General features: G+C 36.0%; 1 pseudogene; it reads right to left on the bottom strand.

Moving 5' to 3' along the window:
* Nucleotides 1-1,828: 1,828 nt before the first annotated feature.
* LOC112399734 (39S ribosomal protein L9, mitochondrial pseudogene) lies at nt 1,829-3,310 on the bottom strand (annotated as a pseudogene).
* Between the last annotated feature and the right edge of the window lie 16,120 nt (nt 3,311-19,430).

The raw sequence follows: 19,430 nt of genomic DNA on the forward strand, positions 1-19,430 counted from the left end.
ATCGAAAGGTTTTATGAATGAAGCTACTCAATTTAGATTGATATTCTGCATTAATCAGAGAAGTAATCTTTCTCCTGGAATTTTATAGAAGCAGAGACAAATTGATTTGAGAACAGAAGGGATATCTGGATAACTTTTCAAGTTAAGTCTTCATAGTGTGACTTAATTGCCCTTAATGAAATGTTGTGAATTCTTTGAATAATTCACATATCCTATAGAGAAAATTGTACATACATGTAATAGTTATCAAAAAAGTTCACTATTTCTGTTATATTTTAAAATAAAAATATATTAAATATTTGTGTGGGTTTTTTTCCCTGGCATTCCTCCACTTCTTACTACAGTGTCTTTTTTTTTTTTCTAAATCCAATTATTTAATTATTTAATTTAAATCACAGAGAGAAAATTGGCTTCAAGTAGGAAATTCCTATGGGATGTCTTTTTTCTGTAAAACAGAGGAGAAACTTGAACAGACACAATAGCTTTAGTTGTAGAAGCATAAGGATCAGTAAATCCCCATTGTGTTGTTGATTAAAATGATAGTTGGGAAAGGCAAATAGTAGCAACATCTCTAGAATGCCATAGTAAAAACAATATTTCACACTAAAGGGGCTTCCTGTTATTCATAACTTGAGATTTCTTAAACAAACCTGTGTTTAATGTTTGGCTTTGGCTTTGCCACTTTCTAACTTTGTAACCTTGGATAATCTCTCAGCCTCAGAGGCCCCATGGGTAAATCTGGGTTTTTTATACCTTTCTCCAAGCCTTGTTAAATACACAAACTATAAAGTGACAATAACTGGTAGAGTTTTTATTGTTTCTAGGATGTTGATGACAAGGATGGTGATTTTTAAGCGAGTCACCATACCAGGCTCTAAGCTAAGATCATTGGATGCAATGGTGAGTAAGACAGTTCTGAGGGCTCAGAACCTCATATTCTATGTTTCTATTGCACACAAGTTTTCCATAATTTTGAAAAATACTATGATGTAAACCGACTAAGACTGAATTGTCTTCATCTGGTCTGAAGATTTTACTCTCTCTTTATATCAGACGGAGCAGAATAACATCCTTTGCCTTGAAATCAATACTTAGATAAGTAAGCTTGGAGTACATCCAAAGAGAAGCTTTGTCCTTCATTCAATTATCAAGTGTATCATATGTTCAATACTCTGTTTAAAAGCTAGTGATCATAAATAAACTTTTTTGTTTTTAAAGAACACACCTCTTCATTTTTTTTTTTTTTTTTCGGTACGCGGGCCTCTCACTGTTGTGGCCTCTCCCGCTGCAGAGCACAGGCTCTGGACGCGCAGGCTCGGCGGCCACGGCTCACGGGCCTAGCCGCTCCACAGCATGTGGGATCTTCCCGGACCGGGGCACGAACCCATGTCCGCTGCATCGGCAGGCGGACTCTCAACCACTGTGCCATTAGGGAAGCCCCACACCTCTTCATTTTTTCTTGAGGTACAAACATTCAGTTTGGATGATAAGAATGAGCTAGCTCTACCATTTACTCCAATGAATTCTAATGGAGGAAGAGGCTAAATAGGATGTAGACTCTTTTGGTCTATTAATACTCAATTTATCAAAATTACAGCCTGGTATTTCTGGAGCAGCACTGCCCCAACAAGGCCAGATGTGATAACTGTTGAAGATGAAGATGGAAAATATGGACAATTCAATATGTATATACAGTCTACTCTGCTGTCTTCCGATGGTCTCTAAAATTCTGTACTGGGTCAGAGCTGGGAGTGATACTATGGTGCTGGACCACCTTTGCTCCACTGCTCCTCGAATTCTGCTTTGCTATTTTGAAGGGAGAATAGGTTCAGATAGTCTGCAAGCTGGTGCGGGCCATTCCCTTGGCAGCTTACGGGGCTAACCAGTACTTATATATTTTGGTCTTGGGCCTCTCAAAGTTCACCACAGACACAAGTACCCTCACAGTGCCAAGCCCATTTACAGTGTGAAATAAAATTTATATTTTATGGTGACAAGAAAATTATAAATATAAAATTTCTTCTCTGCCCTTTGGCCTCCCTTCACCCTCCACTGTGCATCCTGTATCTGTATTATGAATTGACCAAACCTCCCCCATGGTCACGAATACCTGCTCAATCAAAGAGAGAAACATTCTTCTAGCACCAACAAGACAACTCCTTAAAAGATAACATTCCTTCTTGATCTTATAAAGGGTCACATGACCCACCAAGAGGCCACTTAGATCTGGATTATGTAAACTGTCAATACATCATTTGATGTTCAGCCCTCCGTCTCAAAAAACTTATGTAACTGTGCCTTGATTTCTAACTGCCAGAATAGTTCTCAGAACTTTCTGAGATGCTCTTCCCAGGTTATAATCCTCAATTTTGGCTTGAATGAAATTTTCCAATTCTTTCTTAGATCAACTGATTAACTTTTTGTCCACAACCGTCACCTCACATCAGTGAATCGCCCCTCTGTGCGATGGGCTTTCCTGGTAACTTTAACGCATGTGGAGTGACCACAACACCAAGATTTCTGAGGAAGTGGCCAGCAACTATTTCAGGGTTTAGCTCCCATTTTTTTTTTTTTTTTTTGCGATACGCGGGCCTCTCACTGCCGTGGCCTCTCCCGTCGCGGAGCACAGGCTCTGGATGCGCAGGCTCAGTGGCCATGGCTCACGGGCCCAGCCGCTCCACGGCATGTGGGATCCTCCCGGAACGGGGCACGAACCCCCGTCCCCTGCATAAGCAGGCGGACTCCCAACCACTGCACCACCAGGGAAGCCCTAGCTCCCATTTTGACACTGTTCTTCATTCCCTCGTCCAGGTGACAGTGTCTCAGAAATCTCACTGTCGCCTCACTTGCCTTGGTCTGGATCTTCTCTAGTCTTCCTTCTTGTCTCAGCAAGTTCTCCTCTTGAAACGGCTTCTCGTTTTCAGGAGATGCATATACAGCGAGTCCTTGAGGAAGTAGTCAATTACCGCCCACAGATTCTTTTCACTGAGACCAGGTCACCGCCGGACTCCAAGTTCCTCCAATGGCTGCGTGAGGATGAGCTGCAAGTTATCTCTGGGCTGGTGTTTCGTGTCCTCTACCAGCTTGTGGACGTGGTGTTGCCGGTGCAGGCGCGGGCTTCCGGCCCTCTTGAGCTAGCAGCGCTTTCCACCGGAGCAACCCGATGACCGAGCTCCGATTGTGAGAGAGGCTGAGGTCAAGCTCCAAGCCGGGTACGCCCCTTTCAAGTTGCGCCTGCAGGCTCTCGGGACTTCCGCAGCAGCTTCTGAGCACCCGCCCGCAGCAGAGCTCCGCCCCCCAGGCCGGGCATGCGCAGCCACCATGTTGTTCTACACGGGAAGCGATACCGCACAGAGGAGTTTGATACAGTCCCTGAACTGTAACTGAGGCAGAAGGGCGTCAGAATCTTCAGCTAGGAAGGTAAGGGTGAGGTCCCCGTCCCCAGATTAAAGTAAATTGCAGTATATCTTAAGGAGAAATTGTGAAAGATAGGCAGAGGTAATCTAAAATTCCTAGGAATTTACTTGCCGTTTAACTTTGCTCAGAAGTGTTTCATCTATAGTTGCCTTTTTTTTTTAACATCTTTATTGGAGTGTAATTGCTTTACAATGGTGTGTTAGTTTCTGCTTTATAACAAAGTGAATCAGCTATACATATACATATATCCCCATATCTCCTCCCTCTTGCGTCTCCCTCCCACCCCTCTAGGTGGTCACAAAGCACTGAGCTTATCCCTGTGCTATGTGGCTGCTTCCCGTAGCTCTCCGTTTTACATTTGGTAGTGTATGTACGTCCATGCCACTCTCTCACTTCGTCCCAGCTTATCCTTCCCCCTCCCCGTGTCCTCAAGTCCGTTCTCTAGGTCTGCATCTTTATTCCTGTCCTGCCCCTAGGTTCTTCATATAATTGCTTAGTTTATACCCGTTGACTGAAAAAAAAAGCACAGCCTAAAAGTTGACAGTTGTGTTTTAGTCGACAGACATTCTTAGGACTTCAAGCCTTGGAGACAGTATCTTAACTCTGAGAGACTGCTACAAACAGGAAAGGAGGAGGCCAGGATATAGAGGAGTATTTGCAACAGAATCAGGTAGTCAGAACATTAAAAGATTACTATTAATAAAAGAAAACCAGATACCTCAAGTTAAGGAAGTTAGCACTTTTCTAGGTATGGGAAGATGCAAGAGTCTGGGCTCACTGAAATCATTCTTTTGATGTGCACCTCAGCTCTCTGGGGCCAGTATCCTGTGTTTTCTCATCCTGAGTTTCCTCAGGCTGCACCACCAGGGGTGACTGTAGTCTGATGACTGCTAGACGGTGGGCATTCCTTGTTTCCTTCCTGAGTTCCCTCAGGGCTCACTATCAGGGCATCTGCAATGTGATGGCTGATGGCTCTGACATCCTTTGTTTCCTGATATGACAGGCAGTAATTTAGTTCTCATACCTCATACATATTTGAGGAATTCTCAATAACTGTGATACTCACTAACATTTGTTGAACACTGATTATCTCCCAATCACTGTATTAAACAATTTCCATTATATTTCATTCTTACAACACACACTATTGGTCAAATTACCATTACAAAGAAAAAATTTCCCTCCAGCTATGTTAAGCAGAAAGGAATTTATTACAGATTATTAAATCTCTCACACAATCCTGGACAGGGTTAAGAAAAGAGAGATCTCGGAACCCTTTTCAAAGCTATGCGGCAGGACCAACTTTCTAAGGGAACTATTGTCTTGTCTATGTTCAGTAGGTATATCAGCCGTAGTCAGGAAACGGCCATGATGAGCAAGCCACTGTTACTTTGGATAGGAAAAACTTCAGTAAGCAAAAACCTCTCTAAACTATTGACTTCTATATCAACAAGCACATCTTTTTGTGTTTACAAGATACCTAGCATAAGGTTAGTTAGCATAAGGCCACTAAAGAAGAACCTCTCCTCTGTATAGAGAGGGATAGTGTGCTTATTACCTATTATTTCCTAAAAGCTGGGAATATATGTTTCTTGAGCATATTCTCTGGTTTGAGTTTTGCTGTGAGTTCCATAGTAGACAAACCATCCTTTGAGTTTGAAATCAAGTCTAAAATGGAGCAAAATATGAGTAGCATAATGAAGTTTATTATTAAATTATATAGGTAACAAATGCTGACCTCATTTTCCCATCAAAGCAAGTTAAGCATCAGTGGTAATTGATCTACATGCTTAAAATCTAAAAGAAACCTCTAATAATGATAAATTTGTTGATTCCTTTAATAGTTAACTGTGGTTGTTCAGAGACTTTTTTTTTTTTGAGAATGTAGTTCTCTTTCATGTGTTTGTGTATTACAAATAATTTAAACCATCAACATTATTTCACTCATACACATGAAACAGTACAACTTGATATCTTTTATTATTTACTATAAAAATATCCTGGGGCATCTAATGAGTTGTAGTCCAAATTATGTGTTCAACGAGAGAGCCTGCTAAAATTCTTATGCAGATCTGCTCCTCATATTATATTTGTTATTTCATATTCACCAAATTTCTTTAAGTTTTCAGACATTGTATCAGACTACACATCCTTGGCAAACAACATGATGGGATATATATTACAAGGTCTTAAGTGACATCACTTCTAATATGTACAAGGATTTGAAAGAGAAACAGAGCTGCCACATTGATTAATAACTTGATGTATTTTCAAATTAATATTCTTTATTTAGTGGACATTGTTAGAAATATACTAAAGATTTTTAGGTGGGGAAACAGAGCAGAATGTTTAATATTACATAGTGTGACTGATTTCTTTTGAAAACCTCCACTAAATACATCTCTTATATAAGTCTCTCTACTCTGCCTTCCAGCCTGTGTGTCTCTGTTCACTCCTTTCCTTCAAAGCTCAGTGTTTTCTGTGTAAGTATCCCTTTCCTAGATCTTTACAATGAGGGTGCAGATTTAATTTGTGATCTTCTGTGTTCTATTGTAATTAACTCTCTGTAGTAGGTTTCAGTATGGCAGGGGTCTTCTTTTATAGCAACATTATTTTGCTTGTTAAAATTGTAAGAAAGTTCCAAGGATTTAAGCTTGGTACTTTAAAATAATGAGTTTTATAATACACAGCTTTAAAAATCTATCCATTTATGTTGCATAAGGAAAAACTGAAACAAGTAGAGTCAACTTGATACACTCCTGCCTCACATCACACACAAAAGTCAATTGTAGATTGCATAATTTAGAAGAAAATATCATGCAGTATCTTTGTGACTTTGGAGTAGATAGGATTTCTTAGACATAGCTAATGATAAGTGAAAATAATAATTTGTGCTGCATTAAAAATAATAACTTCTGGGCTTCCCTGGTGGCGCAGTGGTTGAGAGTCCGCCTGCCGATGCAGGGGATGCGGTTTCGTGCCCCAGTCCAGGAAGATCCCACATGCCGCGGAGCAGCTGGGCCCGTGAGCCATGGCTGCTGAGCCTGCGCGTCTGGAGCCTGTGCTCTGCAACGGAAGAGGCCACGACAGTGAGAGGCCCACGTACCGCAAAAAAATAAAATAAAAATAATAACTTCTGCCTTCACAAGACACTGAGCATAGGGTGAAAAAGCAACCTACAGAAGGAAGATGATTTCACAGTACATGGATCCAAATAAAGGATTTTTATCCAAAATAAATAAAGAACTCTTACAAACTAATAGTAAAAAGACATAAATCCACTGGAAATATGGGCAAAAGGTTTCAGCAGACACTTAATAGAAGAAGAAATCCAAATAACCAATCAGTAAACATATGAAAAAGTGCCAAGTACATTGGTCATCAATTTATAGAGTAACGAAAGAGGCCAAGTAATATATTGCGTTAGAGTTCAGGTTCATGGTTATCTTTTGTTCTGTAATACCTGAAAGGGGACCAGGAGGGATTCTGGAGTGCTAGGGTAATTCCATTTCTTGATCTGGGTGCTGGTTATTCAGGTGTGCTTTATTTGTCAGCAACTCTATGATTATGACAGGTGCAATTTTCTATATGCAGTTTAAATTATAGCCAAAAGTTAAAGAAACTGGAAAGAACACAATTATTCAATAGATACACACAATAAGAAGGCTCTTCTCAGAATGGTGGAGAATTTTGTTGTGGAGATGAACTGCATCTGATGCCCAAATAGGTAGTAGTCAAGAAAAGTCAGAAATGCCCATGACAGAGTCAAATCATTTGTGCACTAGAGAGCATAGAATATGGAGGTACAAAAACAGCTGCTACCATGTTACTCTAAATTAGAAATACCCCTCATTAAATAGAGGGATGTTTTCTCTCATATTAAAAGAATGATTCATGCCACTGCTCCCAGCTCAGTAACATTCACCATTAGTTGTCATTTTTGATTTTTTAAATGACTGAAAATGTAAAGAATAGGGGGATTGTTCTTGATGGAGCTATATGACTGACAAGTTGTCTTCTATTTATTTTGCGCTAGGTAGTCATATTCAGTTCTGCTGTTGATTTAAGTTTGTGTTGTAGGTGTTGATATAATATACTCTGGAAGCTGTGTGTGCCAGAAACAGTACATTTTCTGATCTCCTAAATTAAATTGCATTTGGCTCTACTCTCACATTTACCAGAGTGGATAGATGTCCAACTAATGTGGACCCTTCCTCTTTTCCTGCTGCTCTTCTAAAAAGCAGTAAATTGTTTATGGGTACTCAGATCAGTAGAAAAACATTTATACTTAACAGAAATTTTTCTGTTGCTCTAAGAATACATACATCTTAATTACTAAATCCAGCATGCACTTTGATTTTGTTTTCTAACTTGATATTTTGGTGGCATTTAAAATATTTTCTCACCAGATGCTTACACGTTCTTTTAATTGTATTCTGAAGAATTTTTCTTTTCTGATTTTCTTAGGTCTTTATAACTTCTACATCTCATATTTTTTTAATCCTGTTTTATTCAGTATTGGGTTTTCCCAAAGTTCCCTCCTAGATCTTCTCTTTATCTTCCTCTACATTCTCTGTCTGAAAGATATCTATCTACTTTCATATAACTATGAAGTTATATGAAGGTGGATAGATTTTTAACTAATAACTAATAAATTTTTAACTAATAACTATATTTTTGTATCTTCAATTTTTGTATCTTCTTCTGACACTTTATCTTAGTTCCTAATCCAGGATTAACTATTGCCTGGTAATCATTATTACCTGTGGTACCTTACTCTTCTGTAGGCCCTTTAATCAAGATGAATAAAATCAATTTTACTGTTATACCAAAAGTTTTCCTTGTTCTGAAATACCTATATAAAATTAACTTTTTCTTATAATTTATGACTAAAACAGATTCTAGACCCAAATCTCTTTAATATGTCTATCCTCTTCCATCCCAATCAATTTAACCTGATTGAAGTTTCCTTCACTTTTTTGCATAACTCACTGCAATAATTTTTTTTAACTGGTTACCAGACTCATCTCTTTGCCTTCTAATATACCAGGCCTGAAACTTATCTTTCAAAAGTACATAACCATCACATTATTTGCTTTATTAATTTAATCAGAGGTTCCGCATGGTATAGCAGGTGAAGTATAAACTCCCATGTGAAAACACTCCTTTCAGCCTCATCTTATACTACTTCCCACCGGATGCTGTGCTTTACTCAGGGAGAATTGTTTGCCATCACTTCATGTCTCCTTGTCTTATCCCATATTCATTTTTCTTGCCTGGAATCTTTTCCTCCATACACACTTTGAAAATTTCTCCTCTATCTCCTGTATTCAGGCACTTATCACTTCCTCTGTGTTCTCCCTGATAGGTTTAAGTGTACAAAAGGTGCAAGGTATACAAAAGGACAAACTCTCTGTCCTCGTGGAGATGGCATTCCACCCAGAATTGGAGCCAGACAATAAACAAGTGAACGAATAAATAAATAAGAAAATCACATGTTAATATACATGCTTGGAAATAAACAAAAAAGGTTTAGGCACCCTAACATAACTAGTTGCAGAAGGAATTTTAAAGAATAAGTCTTATGTTTGAGCATAGAACTTTAGCTGGGGCTTTGTACCAGTCAGTAATGGCATTTAAATATAGTTTTTTTCTTATTCAAGAATTCTAGAAGTAGGCTGTTGCTACCATGACTTAGTTATCCTTAGCTTCTTAGCTTTCTCCTTTAAGCTTGTTGCCTCATGGTCACCCGACGCTTCTCCATTCATCCTACCTCTGTACAAAGCAGAAAGAGGTAAGGAGTAGTTACATCTGTTGTTTATTTTGGGGGAAGCAATGTGTTTCCCAGAAAAGTGTACAACAAATTTTTGCTTACATTTTATTGCCAACAACTGGGAAATATGTATGCACTAATAATAAAGGAGTTTAAGAAACTGTAGACTGTTACTGTTATACTTAGCCTGAAATAAACATGATCTCTTCCTCTATACAAAATATTAAGCAAAAAGATAGGAAACGGGCATGCTGAGTAGGCAACTATTAGTGAATGCCGCAGACCTTAAGGTTGAGAAATAGTTGGTCATGTCAGGCATCCCAGGCACAGGGAAACTCCAGTGGGAAAGCCTTTTGTGTATTTGTATCTGAGGAATAAAAGTAGGTTACTGAAGCCTGATAGGAGTGAGAAAGATGGGGTATGGTAGATGATGGATTCAGACATACAAAGTCTAAGATTATAACATCTATCTCCTGCATGGGATCCTCAATTACTCAAGTTGAGGACCTACTTTTTATGCATTTCTTTATTCTAAGCACCTTGCAGAGTTCTAGACTAAGAGTAAGTTTTTTTTTTTCATGAGTGAATTTAGGGTAAAGCTCTATATAAATATACTGAAGAGCTCAGTGATTTCCTTTTTTATAAATAGCATAAACTGTATTCACAGGAACATATGGTAATAGGTCAAAATCTTATGACTGGTAGTCTTCATTTCTAGTGTAGATTTCTCTAAGGTTAATCATATTATTTGAAAACACAAAGGCCTATTTTAATTGTCAACTGCCTCAATTTCGTAATTCCTTCTTACATATGTTGTTTTGTTTTTGCAAAAGAAGTCATAAGAAAAATATATTGGTATGTTGGTCTCAATTGTCAAAATAATTTCATAAATTCTGTTTATTTTTAACTGTGGAGCTGTGATCATATTTGATATTTCACAGCTGTGAAAAATTCACAAATAACTTTGTTTAGTAGTATTTGATTAAGAAATTATAGATTCTGATTTTTTAAATTGGGTGCTGAGATTTGAGTAAATGGTCTATTTAACCAAACGTTACATTGAGTATATGATATATTAGCCCTATTTTAGGTGGTGTGCAGTTTTTATCATATGACCCGAAAAGAAATGATTGACTCTATTATTTTCTAAAGCGATATGCTAAGTTGCAACCAGTGTTACACCACGTCAAGTAAGGCAAAGTTTTTCTTTGTAATTGTTCTTTTGAATTCTTTTTAAATACAAAGCACAAGGCCCAGTGAGGAAAATACTAGCAGTAATTTTTCTTATAGTCGTAATAAAAAGCTATTTGTGGAAAAGTTGATAATATGCTACAGTTGATTTATATTCAGTTACATACTATGTGTTATAACATTCAGAAAGTTTTTTGTGATTTATTTATCTTTACAAGATCTACAAAACCACTCAATGGTTTCTATTTTCTGTTTCACTTCTTTAAGACCAAAATATTTTTTTAAAAAAGTATATATATATGGTTTTAGGTTTAATTTTTTTCCATCTAACACTAATGAAAAGTGGTAAATTTTTGTGTAATTAATAAATGTTTATAAAGCACAGTTATTTCCGAGGTTTTGCTTGTTGTGTTTCCCATCTGGTCTTACATTATCATTCTATGATCTATTTCCAAAATAATGCTGGGAAATGGAGTGTTGATTTCTTCTTTACTAAAATATATTTTCATTATTTTTAAAGTAATGAAAACATTTCTGTTTTTGTTTCATTAGCTGGCAACACCTTTTTCCATTATTTTATTTTAGCTGGCTAAGTTTAAATTTGACTCTGTGCCTTTTAAAATTCAAAGTGAAATAATCAGAACATTTGACTTCCATTTGCCATCAGCTGAAAGATTAGTTACTTCGACTAGAGGACAATATAGTCAATAATGGCTAAATTTATGCCTAAGATGACCATCCTTGAAGATATCCTTTTCCTCCTTGGAAGCATAGTAAAGTCCATCATAAATCTGGCCAGGAAAAAGACCCTCAATTCCTTTTAACTATCTGTCACTCTCCTAAATTCTATTTTTACGGAAGGGAGGTAAAATAATAAATCACAAACCATTAGTCATGAAAGGTCAACCATATTCCTATAATATTCTATTCTACCACTTAAGGTCTAGATAGTTTTTATACACAGCCAAGCAGACTATTTTTTGCCATTTTCATACTAATGGGGTCCCCCCCAAAATTGCATAATAAAGCTTGGAATTATGAGGATAATTTAGATTTATGTTATTTTCCTGGATTAAAAAAAGTAATTCAGCAGGCTTATACTTCCTTTTGTTACTCAGCTATAGTTTCAATCTTCATATGTTCCCAGAGTATATAAGTCAAAGTACCTAATAAATATTAAATAATTATTCTAATGCTTAGTTCCAGGTTCAGAAGTAATGGAAGATGAAAAGCAAGGTTTTACTGTGCTTACCATCTCATTCTAGAAGCACAAAACTGCATCAACAATTGAAATTTAGAGGAAATATAACAGTAACATAGTATTACTCTCTTTTAACTAGAAGCAAGACCTGTTTAGTCTCCATAAAAAGATATAGTCAGGTAGTCTGCAAACAAAATCATGCATATTTATTTTTCTGACTATGAAACCTCCAGAATACTTCAGTAAGGCATTATTTTCCTCAGTTAGACATTGCCATTCCCTTCAGTACCATAATGTGTATCTTTATAACTTCTCCCTACCCCTTCCCATTTCAAATAAATTCAAATATGTGTTTCTGTTCATTAGTCACAGACTTGTTCTATTCTTCCAAATTAGAATACAGCATTTCCCAGTGAAATATTATTCTGGTCTTACCTCCCAGTGGTGTGTTTCAGAGGAGACATGTAAGCATCCTTCATATAAGTAAGGATGGCTTGGAGAACTATATTAAATCATCTTTTCTATAGACTGAAGATCTCTAATTTATCTAATCTTCTGTTGCTGTGTCAAATTTTCAATTATTTTGACTATCGTTAAAACCTTCCCCAAAGAGCTTTCTCTTGAATTACATTGTTCAAAAATCTGCACACTCTCCTGGCAAAATCCTGACCATTGTTCATGATGGCAGAAGAATTGCTGGATTCTTTTCCTTCATCTTGCATCACTATATCAAAATGTATTTAAATGTTATGCTTTTTAACTTACAGTTGTGTCATCTGGCATTATTGATCTGCGTCTCCTCAAAATACTCTCCTCTCTTGGCTTTCATGACACTGCATCCCGTTACTTCCATATGTGTATCCCCATCTATGACCACTCAGTTTCTTATATATACTCTTCCTCTTCTATCTGTATACTTTCTTTTCTTGGGTTCTGCCTCTGCTGTTAGTCTCTCTTTACTCTTGCTGGCTTTTCATAGCTACATTCATATCTTAAACTATCATTGATATAGCTGTGCTCTATGGGTTAAATTTCAACCTTTCTCCAGATCTGCCCATCCTACTAGACATCCCGTGTGGATGTCCCAATCTCTCTTCCATTTTTCCCTCAGCACATCCAGGTGAATGGTGTTATCTGTCCCCAAATGTCAAAGTCTGAAATTTGGAAGCCCCTCTTTATTCAAAGTGTCACTGCCTTAGATCAGGGAGTTCACTTAGATTATTCAAATGACTTCTTTATCCTTTTCTCTGTCTTAATTTCTTACCCTCTTCTCTTATCCTTGCTGCTGACCTTTTCAGTATATCTTTAAGTATTGCCACAGTTTTTTCTATAATATGCCAATTAGATAGTACACTGTTTCTTTTGCCTGGACTATCCTTTTTCAGTCTCTGTTACTACTTTCATGTAAAATATAACAAACCAGGAAGGCTCTAGAACATCCTACCTCATGTTTCCATTAAACTTTGTATGATTGCGACTTCATTGAAGGTGAAGCGCTGGTTGTGATTTCTGTAGTATGGCTAGACCCCAGCACAGGCAGAGGCATTATCCTCCCATGGAATCCCTTGAATGCCTAGTAAAGTGCATGCAGCAGGGTAAAGATGCAATAAGTATTTTTCAAAAATCAATGAATAAATGAATGAACACAAAAAGAATACATATGTTCTTCATAGGCAGAGCCTATCATGATAAATAGCTATCAAAGACATATCAGGTGTAGTATTAGGAACTTAAATTTTCTTAGTCATTCCAGAGATTTTCATATTGTAGGTAAGAATTAGTGCTATTTCAAATTATATGACATATTTCAATTTAAGAATCTATTTCAAGAGTTTTCTTTTCAGTATGCGAAATGTTCAGATTTCCTATTTATGTCATCATTCCTCCTCATGTGGAATAAGCTTGGGAGATACTGAAAAAATGATGAACTAATTAGAAGACTACATGAAGAGTAAAAAGTAAGAGTAAGGGCAGTAGATTCTTCATTCATTTATTTACGCAGCAAATATTCATTGAGTATATACAACAGGTCGGGCACTGTTAGGTTGTAGATGCACAGCAGAGATAATACACCCCTCCAAGTTTCCCTACAGATTTGTCTATCAAGCTTCCTACTCAGAATTTGCACTCAGTTGTTTAATATGCAGGTCAAATTTATATGTCCAAAACCAAGGTCTTGAAAATTTTTCCCAACCCCTATTGCTATCTTAGTCTTTCTCATCTCAGTTAATGAAACGATTGTCCACACAGTTTCCCAGGTTAAATACCGGTAAGTCATTCCTTATTAATTTTTCTTCATATCTCAAATCCAATACAACAGTCAATCTATCAGCTCTATATTCAAAGTATATTCTTTTGGTTCACTTCTTTGCCACCCTAACTCACTCCTGGACTTCTACAGTAGTCTACTAACTTTTCTCCTACTTCCATTGTTGTTCACTAAATATAACCCTCATACAGCCACTAGACTAACCTTCTAGAAATTTAATTAGAACCATATCACTACCTTCCAAACCTCCTTTTTTCTAGCCCCACTTAAAACTTCCATTGGTTTCTCCTTGCATCCAAATTAAAATCAGTTTGTTAAATAGTATAAAGTGTCTATATAATATAGCCTTTGTTTACCTCCTCTCTGACTGCATTTTCTAACACTCTCCTCTCATTCACAGAGCACCAACTACAGTAGCTTTTAAAACCTCAAGGTTTCCCTTGCTGCCCCCTCTGCTCTTTCCACGAGTCCTTCCATGACTGACTTCTTTTTCTCAATCAAGTCTTAGTTAAAAATTCACCTCTGGGAGGCCTGTCTTTACTTCACTAAAATTCTAACATACTATTCACAAGTTCCTTTCTAGATCATTTCTTTAAAAATTTTTGTTCATAATACATCACAGCCAAAACCCATCTTATTTATTTTGTTTACCTGCTTGGTCTCTGTATCCAACCAACAGTATAGATAAGCACTGTGTGAGCAGAAATTCTCAGTCTTATTCATGCTGTTTTTAGTGTGCAGAACACTCTCGTGAAATTTAAATTTTGGAAAAGGTTTCCATAAATCCTAGAGAAGACACTTTGATGTTCATACTCTAAAATATATGGTATCCTTTTGATATTCTTGATTTCCGGATCTGGAGTGCCTCTCCTATTGAAAGTGCTCAGCTCATGCTGACAACAATTTTGCTTGAAAACCTCTGCTATATGCAAACAAATACACAAATATAAATGATGTATCTAACCAAATGCAACTCTACATAGACAACCGAACTAATTTTACGGAGTGACAAAATTGTTGTTTCTTTTGAAGAGTGAATATAAACTCTGTCATTTGATTCAATATTTGATTTATAGCACTCTTCAAATGTATTTTATGTAAATTAAAAAATTTTTAGAATAATTAATGGCAGTAGTGAGGAACGAATTTCTGTTTGAGCGTTTATAAAAGGTCACTTCCGAGTACATAAAAGTATTTAATAGTTTGTCTCTGTTAAGATTTGGTCCCAAGGCTGACAATTAGTTCATTTCTTTTAAAAGAATTGATTGTGCTGATAATGAGCAGTTAACTTTGTTATTTATTTGTTTGTTTGTTTTTTCTGCTTAGCATGTTTTTCCATACCTTTTCTTCTAAAAAACACTACCGCATCTCCTTTAGAGAACTTCTCTCCCACTACCTGTGGTTCTGGTCAGATTATCATTCATTGAACCTAAACCTGGGATACAGGCTTTTGGTCCAAAAGTAGGAAAAGTGTCCCATTGCTCAGAATTTTCTGAACTGTTAGTAGGTAATATTTTTCTCTTCTTTTTGGATTTCATATCATAAGGGTGTTAAGACTGGAGCTGCTGAAAGTCTTCCAGAAAATCGAAGCAGCCTATTTGCAGAAGAAAAAAATTAAACCAAGAGTTGAAGAAAACCAAAGACAAACAAAGGTAAACAAATGAGAGAGAAAGAAATTTGATTTTATTTATTTGAATTTTAGAGTCCAGGTGAGGTAAATAATCTTTTCATAATGATTAATTTGTGATGATGTTCTATTATTTTCAACCAAATGAATCCTGATTAATACAGAGATACTTAATAACTTTCCTTCAAATGAATACTGAATATACTAAATAAATCCATTTTTTAAATTACCTCTGGGAAATTGTTACTTCTTCTACTGTATTGAAGTTGAGTATTCAAGAAATATTATATGATGGAGATAATGGAAGATGATTCCATGTTCCAATTCAATCCTTGACTTGGAAAAAAAAAAGACTATCTAATGTCCTTCATAATAGGTCATTACCTGTGCCTTTTCATAATAGGTCATTACCTGTGCCTTTTCTTTTGAAAAGTGAATATAAATGCTGTCATTTAATTCAATATTTGATTTATAGCACTCTTCAAATGTATTTTATGTAAATTTTTTAAATTTTGGAGTAATTAATGGCAGTAGTGAGGAATGAATTCTATTTGAGGGTCTATAGGTTACTGCTGAGTATGTAAAAATATTTAATAGTTTGTTAAATTTGGTCCCAAAGCTGACAATTAGTTCATTTCTTTTAAAAAATTGATTGTGCTGATAATGAGGACTTATCTTAAGTTGGGCAACTTTAGGTCAGTACTGAAAATGAAATTTTCTGTGTCCTATTCCTGAGTGCTAAAAGAGATTAGAAGCTCTTCTAAAATAAGCTTCTACATAATGAGACATTAATGGGTGCCCTTTAGCATATTACTGTTACAGTGAGCTTCATTACATGTGGTAGTAACTTGAATAAGTAAATGCGCCTTCTGAAGTAACTATTTTTACTAGGCAGTGATCTAAGTTTCCGAATGAACAGACTACTTTATGAAACTAATTTACTAGCATATCTTAGGTTTTCTAATATAACATGGTGTTAAGATAATTCCATTTTGATAATATTCTATTTACTTAGAAAGTACTTCAGTGGGAAAATAAATTTTCAGATACTGCTTCACTAATACTGCAGGAAAAATGTGCTTCCTTTATTGTATAACATTTTATGTAATCAATATTTTTATGTATTATACAACAGGGGGAAAATCTTATCTCTTAATACTAATACTTTGATTATTATTACTATCAATCCAAATTATACTGATTGACACAAATTGTTCATAATAGCTGTATACCAACAAAATGCTTTATGCTTTGTTTTACCTAACACGAAGTTAGAGATTTTTAAAGATCTTTCGTTTGCAAACTGTCTGATTTTAATTTTCTTCAAGTCTGTACCTCCTTTTTGGATGTGACTGATATTTTCTTACTTATTTATAGGAAATGTTCTCCATTTCTATAGTTTTGTCATTTCAAGAGTGTTATACAAACATTCATATAGTATGTAGCCTTTGGGGCCTGGCTTTTTTTCACCCAGAAGCATTCTCTGGAGATGTATCAATAGTTGTATGTATCAATAGTTCCTTTTTTGATTATTTCTGAGTGCTGTTCTATGGTATGGAAGTACCACAGTTTGTTTAGCTATTCACCCATTGGAGAGCATCTGGGTTGTCTGTTTTCTGACAATGTGAATACAGTTGCTATAAACATTCATGTACAGGTTTTTATGTGAGCACAAATTTTTATTTTTTTTCTAGGCTAAAATTCCCAAGAGTATAATTTCTGGGCTGTATGGTAGTTGTATTTTAAGTTTTTTAAAGAAACTGGCAAACTCTTTTTCAGAATGTCTATGTCATTTTATATTCCAAGCAGCAAAGTATGATTGACACAGTTTCATTGTATCCATGCTGGCAGTCGTTATTATCATATATTAAAAATTTTAGCCATTCTAATAGATGTGTAGTGATACATCCTTGTGGTTGTAATTTCCATTTTCTTAACACCTAATGAAAGCGAATATTTTTTTCATGCACTTTTTGGCATCCATATATCCTCTTCAGTGAAATTTCTCCTCATGTCTTCTGCCCATTTTCTAATTGACTTTTTTTTGTTTGCTTTTACTGTTGAGTTTTGAGAGTCCTTTCTACGGTCTAGATACAAGTCTTTTGTCAAATATGTGGTTTGCAAATATTTTCTCCCAATCTTTAACTCACTTTTTTTCTTAGTTTTCTTGAGGTCAAATTTTGCAATTTTTGCTGTTATGGCTAGTGCTTTTTGTGTTAAGTTAAAGAACTCTTTGTTTATAGCCCTAAATCCTGAACATATATATAACATACTATATTAATATATATGTGTATATGTATATATACACATGTATATATGTATATATAAAAACTATTTTATATATATATATATATATATATATATACATATATATGTTCTTGGTTATTAGCTAATTCTATTTTTGGCCAAGAGAACCAAACATATCTGGATTGCTTTATTTTCACAAGAAATTGCAAATTTCTTACGTGTGTGTATCAGAAGTTGGTGAAACAGGTCTAGCTGAAAGGGTTACCACTGGCACTGAAAGTAGGGACAGAAGAACAGCACAATAAACAGAGATGAGTTTGTGATTGGCCTTAGGGCCATAATAATGCTGAAGCAGTACAAGTACTATGAGGATGGCTACAATAAACACACACCAACCTGTGTGAGTCAATTGACTGTAGGAAAAAGGAGAGAGATAGATCCTTCAATTCCCAAAGAAATGTGGAATATTTAGATTTGTTTAATTAAATATAATACCTGCTCCTTCCTGAGTAGCACACATAATTTATCCTAGTAGAAGAGATAGGTATACAAAATATAAGTAACATTTTAGAAAGATAAACAATGATAAAACTGGCAAGGTGGTACTGTAAAAATATTGACTCAAAGGTGATGGTGATGTGGATTGCAGGAAAGAACTTCAAGCATGCCTGAAGCTTATTTCTTCTCCTCCAGTTAAATTGCCTTCATTTCCAAGTGAGTGAAGGTAAACACTCATAAAATGTGCTGGAGATTAAGGGTTTAGGAAGGTTATCCAGATGGAATGTACTGATCTGTTCTCTGCTCTGTCTGAATAGCTTCTTTTGTACAGAAAGTTTTTTAAAAGTCTTTATATTAAGGTAACTTCTTTCATTGTTTTTGTTAGTTTTCTACAATCAAGTGCTGTCATTCCTATGACAAAATTGCTATCATGAAAATAATACAGAATGACATTCTGAATAGTGACTGGATGGCAAAAGGGGATAGTACTTTAGATTGGAGTGTAAAAGAAAAGCTTCTTATAGGGGGTGTCATTGGAGCTAAAACCCAATTTAATTCATTCAGTACACAAAAAATGGAGTGGAAAATTCCAAGGAGATTAAAGCATAAGGAGAAAGAATCTAGAGTGGACAGAGAAGAAAGAAGGTCAGTATGGGTGAAGTGTAATGTAGAAAAGGGAGGAAGTAGGAGAAGAGGGAAGAATGGGACCAGATCATGAAGCAAACTTTAAACCACAATAAGAATTTTGGGTTTTAATTTGCAAGCAATGGTAAGGCTTTGGGTATTATTTGGTGGAATGATATCACTCAGGTGGCTGGGTAGAAAGAGTATTGTAGGGGCATTGTAGTAGGAATTGGAAAGGACTCTCTCAAAACTGTGCTATATCTGCTGTCTATGTGCCAGGGTTGGAAAGCTAAGTTTATGTTTTACAGACTCTTTTTTAAGTAAGGTTCTGGATATAAAGAAGGTTCTGTCAATTAAACACTTTATGTGGAAGGAGGAAGTGTTGTGGACACCAATTCCTATGGTTACTGGATTTGGTAGATCCAACAAAGTTGTGGGATTTTTGAAAAGAGCTCTAATCCTGAGGTCCTCTGGGTTTAAAGAAAAATAGCAGGAGAGAAAATTTCTTGATCTGACACCAAATCCCTGAATCCAAGCTTCAGCTCCTGTTCCCCAGTTTGCTGGTGTCAGAGATTTCCACAAG

The sequence above is a fragment of the Neophocaena asiaeorientalis genome, unplaced genomic scaffold, assembly GCF_003031525.2.
Source record: "Neophocaena asiaeorientalis asiaeorientalis breed wild unplaced genomic scaffold, Neophocaena_asiaeorientalis_V1.1 scaffold65, whole genome shotgun sequence".
Lineage (NCBI taxonomy): Eukaryota > Metazoa > Chordata > Mammalia > Artiodactyla > Phocoenidae > Neophocaena > Neophocaena asiaeorientalis.